The sequence below is a fragment of the Ambystoma mexicanum genome, chromosome 1p (genome assembly GCF_040938575.1).
Source record: "Ambystoma mexicanum isolate Mex_15411 chromosome 1p, UKY_AmexF1_1, whole genome shotgun sequence".
In the NCBI taxonomy this organism is placed as follows: domain Eukaryota; kingdom Metazoa; phylum Chordata; class Amphibia; order Caudata; family Ambystomatidae; genus Ambystoma; species Ambystoma mexicanum.
The window spans coordinates 766,031,213-766,037,212 of record NC_090921.1 but is presented as its reverse complement, the minus strand read 5'-3'; positions in this window follow the sequence as shown (position 1 = coordinate 766,037,212).

The following is a 6,000-nucleotide window of genomic DNA, read 5'->3' as shown; positions in this document are numbered from 1 at the left end:
TAGCGGCCTTTATTAACGCCTCCTTTTCAACTGGGCTTGTCCCAGCCTCCTTGAAGGATGCATGGGTCCGCCCTCTTTTAAAGAAACCCACTCTAGTCCCAACCACACCAGGCAACTACAGGCCTATCACAACGGTTCCTTTCCTCTTAAAGATTGTAGACAGAGCAGCCTACCTGCAAGTCCAACAATTCCTTGAAGCCAACAACCTGCCCGGTCTCCGCCAGTCGGGCTTTCGCCCAGGTCACAGAACCGAAACTGCCTTACTTGACCTCAAGAACCAAATGGACGATATTAGAGACTAGGAGGATGGCCTTGGACGATTTCTTTAGGTTGTCTGTGAGAAGGTGAGTGAGGGTGGCTTGGAAGTCTGTTACAGGCCCTGGGGGGCGGTAGATGATGTGTAGAGTGATGGTGCAGTTGGGGGAGGGGGTGAGCTTGAGGAGTAGGTGGTCACTATTGTTTTTGGTTGCCCTATCTACTTTCTTGATAGGGATAGAGTCTTTTGCTATGAGGGCGACTCCGCCGCCTTTGGAGTGAGGACGATTTTGTCTAAAGATGGTGTAGCAAGGAGAGAGGGCAAGTGATAGTGTGGGGCCTAAGGCTGTAAGTACTTTTGCAGGCAGGTCAGCGTGCGGTACAACAGGCGGTGCTCATGCATTTCAAAGGACAGTTCGTTATCATTGTCGTGGTTGAACATGGGCGCATGTACTTCAGGCGGTACCCAGTGCTTCTCAGTAGGTAGTAGGTGAAGAGGTTGGACTGTGGAGGTTTAGCGTTGCTGATATTAGCTTCTTGGCAGTTTAAGGTGAGAGGTGCATGGTGTCTATGTCAGATACATACCACATACCATACCTATCCTTGGTAGGTATGGTATGTGGGGGAGCCATTTTTGAGAACAGGTGGGTTCTAGAGGCAAGTCATTTGTTCCTTAGAGAAGTGGTGAATGGGATAGAGCAGAGCGAGGGAAGTTTGCAGTGAAGTTCTGGTAGGTCAAGGGTAGCCCCTTCAGGGGATTGTGAAGGAATGAAGGGTGGTGTCTTTGGTAGGAAGTGTGTTTGAGGGATATTGTGTGGATCAAAGAGTACAGTGGCCATTTTGCCATCTATGTTAGCTATGGTATGCTAGGGCACAATATCTAGGTACAGGTTTTGGGCTAGGGAACAATGTCTAGGTACAAGTATAATGCTAGGGCACAGTATCTAGGTACAAGTATAGGGATAGCTCACAATATTTAGGTACACGTATCAGGCTAGGGCACAATTCTAGGTTCAAGTATCAGGCTACGGCACAATATCTAGGTACAAGTATCAGGCTAGGGCACAGTATCTAGGTACAAGTATCGGGCTAGGGCACAATATCTAGATACAAATATCAGGCTATGGCACAATATCTAGGTACAAGTATCAGGCTATGGCACAATTCAAGGTACAAGTATCAGGCTACGGCACAATATCTAGGTACAAGTATCAGGCTACGGCACAGTATCTAGGTACAAGTATCGGGCTAGGGCACAATATCTAGGTACAAGTATCAGGCCTGTGCGGGCATTGGAAGATGTTAGCAAAGCAGAGCACTCACGGCACAATGTCACGTATGGGAGAGTTAATGAAGACAGTGGCTTTATTGTAGGCCTGGAAGGCAGTTAGCAAGCAGGTTAGCTATAGTGCGCCAAGGTATCACAGTGCAAGAGCACACGGCACTGAGATTACCTTAATTATGTTTCCGGTCATGGTAGGCAGCTACACGGTCTCCTGGTCCACACAAACAGGCACAGAGAGGGGGGCCTTGAGCCAGGGGCCTTATGCGTGGGGGCCGGCTCCCGCCTTCCGGCAGACCCTGATGGGATATATGGGTGTCGTGTAATCTGGTTGCTAGGCAACCTAGTTAAACAAAACACACGGCTCTTGGAGGGCAGCAGCCATCTTAGGCCAGGCGAGGATCATCCAAATCAACCACGGAGTGGATGCCCCTTATGGCATTGGGCAGCAGGACAATGTGAACAGCTGGCTTTTTGGGAGTAGTCTGCTTCAGGAACGGGCAGTCAGGACACTTGCCTCGTCTGCTTGTGGATCGTTGCTTGCGGCTTCTGGATGCTGATATTAGAGTATAGCTGCTCCTGCAGCTTCCACGATGTCGGGGCTCCTTCCGTTGCAGTGAAGAGGTGCGACTGGGATGTTACGCTCACCTGGTATCCACGGGAATGCCACCCAGCTGTGGGGACTCTGGTGCCCTTCTCAGCCGCTCCCAGGTATAATCAGCGGAGAAGTTCTGCCTGGAAAACAGGTGGGCAATGTTCAAGACTGGGCAACTGGGGTAAGAGCCTCCCAATACCCCGTATGCCCGCAGCCCCTCCCCAGACTTTTCCTCACCTTGTTATGGGTTTTGGAGTGCTCTCCGGTCTGCCTTCTTGGCAGGGGCGCGTTGTCCTTTGTGGGCGAGTGTGATCTAGTTACTTCACTGATGCAGTCCCTTTAGAGTCTTTCAGGTAGGTCTTATTACTGTTAAACTGTATGCCTTTCTTGGATCTAAATAATGTCATTTCTCTCTCCTTAGGTCCACAGAGGTTCGCTGTGGAACGTTGGCTGAATTGGGACTCACCGGCAGGTGCTGTTGCTTCGAGAGTGCCTTGATGCGGTAAGTAGGTGCTGTGCACAGCGCTATGATGCCTTGCCTTTACTAACCTGTTGTCTTTTGTTCCCGTAGGTTGCGGTGCTCACCCGGAACAAGAAGTCCCAAGGCGATGCTGGTCGATGGGCGACTCGTGAGGTAAGCTGCCGGCACAATTGTAAAATGTCTAATGTCCTTTTTCTCTCCTTTTTGCAGATCTGACAGTCCGGGAGGCTCGGCGTCGGCGTTCCTTGGATGCTGGTTGCAGGAGCGGAGGGCAGCTTACGGTGGAATCACAGGTAAGCTGCTTCTATTAACGATGTCCTTTTGTTTTTCAGATGCTGTTCATCAGAGGTTCACAGATGCAGCTGAACACGATGAGTGTCACGTTGCAGGATTGCAAAGTAACGCGAAGCGTGTTATCCAAGTCGGGTGTGGTTTAAATGGCATCAAGAAAGTAGTCCAGGTAAAATAGTCCCTAGGCTACCACACCCAAAACACTATACCGCATAGCTTGGTTCCAAGGAGCCAAGCTATGTGGATGCCTCCACGTTGACTGACACTGAAATAAAGTAGTCCCCAAGCACAAGTCTTCATTAAGAATGAGCCTGGCGCCATAGGCGCCAGGACTGGCCCCAAGAGGGCCTAGGCAAAGGATGCCTAAGTTTGTTGGGGGCCCGAGCCAAGACCCCTCCTGGCCCATTGACCTGCTGGGGGGGTTTTAGGAAGTGGATCGTGACAGCACTCCCCCCCCAAGGCCCCATCTCAAGGTGTTCCTTCTGTCCGGCCCGGGTTTAGTTGGAAAGTTGCAATGATATTTTCTGATCAGACGTGGTGCATGAATGTTTTCACAGGGCTCCCGGGATCTGTCTTGGGGTCCAAATCCTTTCTGATCAAATAGGTAGTATAGCCTTCCCCTTGAATACTTGGAATATAAGATGCTTCTGACTTCGAATTCTGGTTCTCCGTCAATAAGTATGGGTTTTGGTGGTGTCCCAATCCGTGTACCGGGCTACATTGGTTTTAATAGGGACACATGAAATACTGGGTGAATCTGTAGGTTAGGTGGTAAGTCTAGTTTGACGGCTGCTGGATTGATAATTGCCTTGATGGTGTAAGGTCCTAAGTACCTGGGTTGAAAAGTCTGGGTTCCCTTGATGGGTACAAACTTGCCAGCCAGCCAAACCTTGTCTCCTACCTAATAGTCTGGGGCCTTTTTCCGGTGTTGGTCGGCAAATTGCTTTTGTTTTTCTTTGGCGAAATATGTTCTTTGGCCTTTTTGAAAGCCTGAGTGATGTTGGTGTGAAGAGTTTTTACTGCTGGCATTTCCAAACTTGTTGGGACATCTAGTTCTTAGGTACATGGGTGTCTACCATAAAGGGTATAAAAGGGTGTTTGTCCGGTACTGGAGTGCAAGGAGTTGTTATATGCGTACTCAGCTATCCATAACAAATCTTTCCAGTCTCTTAGTTCATGGTGTAACATGCACCATAGGTATTGTTCGAGGGTCTGGTTGGTCCTCTCGGTCTGACCGTCCGTTACCAACCGAACTGGCTACCACGATCGGAGATTAGGACTGATGGGAAGCCATGTAGTTTTGCAATACCATCCAGGAACACTTTGGCTAGACTGGGTGCGTCAGGGAGGCCTTTGAGTGGAATAAAGTGCGCCATCTTTGAGAACAAGTCCACGACTACCAGGATGGTGTTAAACCCTTGACTGGGAGGTAGGTCAGTGATGAAGTCGAGGGAAAGAGTGTGCCAAGGAGCGGTAGGAATGTCCAAAGTTTGCATAAGACCGGATGGTTTTTGTTTTTGCGACTTGTTTTGCGCACAGACTCCGCAGGACTGAACTTATTGGATGACATCTTTACGCCAGGCACGCCACCAGAAATTCTGTTTAACTTGGCTAGGGTCTTGGTGATTCCAGGGAGCCCTTCGATCAGGGAATCATGATAACCTGAAACAATTTGTTGTTGTAAGTCTTTGGTGGGTACATACAACCCGATCCTTAAAAAAGGGTAAGTGATCTTTGATGGAATATTGTTCTCCTTGCGCTTGCCATGCGAGGAAGGTATCTGGGTTCATGGTTCGTTCAATCTTATCTCTCAATTCAACTTGGGTTAAGGCCGTAGTGAGGCCCAAGAGCTTGTCTTCCGGTATGATGGGGACTGGATCTGGGGGCCTGTTTTGAAGGTCCAGTTTGGTGTATATACCCAGTCATCAGTGCCTGTCCGAGAGTGCGTCAGCTTTTCCATTCTTGACCCCTGGTCGAAAAGTGATGACATAGGTGTATTCGGCGAAGAAAAGGGCCCACCGCAATTGGCGTGAAGACTGGGCCTTAGCTGTCTTAAGCTATTGCAGGTTTCGGTGGTCCGTGATAACTGTAATGGTGTGTCTAGCCCCCAGAAGGTAGTGCCGCCAGGCCTTAAAGGCGGATTTGATCGCCAAGAGTTCTTTGTCCGTGATGGCATAATTCATCTCCGGGGGGGAGAATTTCTTCGACCAAAAGGCCACTGGATGTAGCTGGCCTGTTACTGGGTCTCTTTGTGAGAGGACAGCTCCCATCGCTGTGCTGGAAGCGTCTGTTTCCACGATATAAGGAAGATCTGGGCGAGGATGTCGCAAGATTGGCACGGAGGTGAACCTTTTCTTGAGTTCCTGAAAAGCTTTCTCGGCTTCTTCGGTCCAGGCACATTTTTTGTTATTTTTTCTTAGCAATATGGTGATCGGGTGTACGACCTGTGAGAAGTCTGGTATGAACCGGCAATAGAAGTTCGCAAAGCCCAACATGCTCTGTACCCCTTTTACTGATGTTGGTGATGGCCATTTCAAAACGGCGTCCACTTTATGCAGGTCCATTCTGATGCCTCCTGGAGTAAGAACAAAACCCAGAAACTTAACTTCCGTAAAAAAAGCACTTCTCCAGCTTTGCATATAAATGATGTTCCCGGAGCTTGGAAGAGGACTGAAGGGACGTGCTTGATATGATCCTGTTTTGGAGTTGAGTAGACTAAAATATCATCTATGTACACTAGGGCGCTGACATCAATTAACTCTCTCAAAACGTCATTCATGAAATACTGAAACGCTGCAGGAGCGTTGCATAACCCAAAGGGCATGACTTGATATTCGAACAAACCATACTTGGTGCGGAAAGCAGTTTTCCATTCGTCTCCGCTTCTGACCCGCACCAGGTGGTATGCTCCTCGAAGGTCCAGTTTGGTGTAAATTTGGGCATCTTTGACCTGGTCCAGCATTTCTGGGATGAGCGGCAAGGGGTTACGGTTCTTTACAGTGATCTGGTTTAATGCGCGGTAGTCAATACAGGTTCTTAAGTCCCCTTCTTTTTTCGGTACGAAGAACAAAGGACTAGCTGCAGGGGACTTGGATG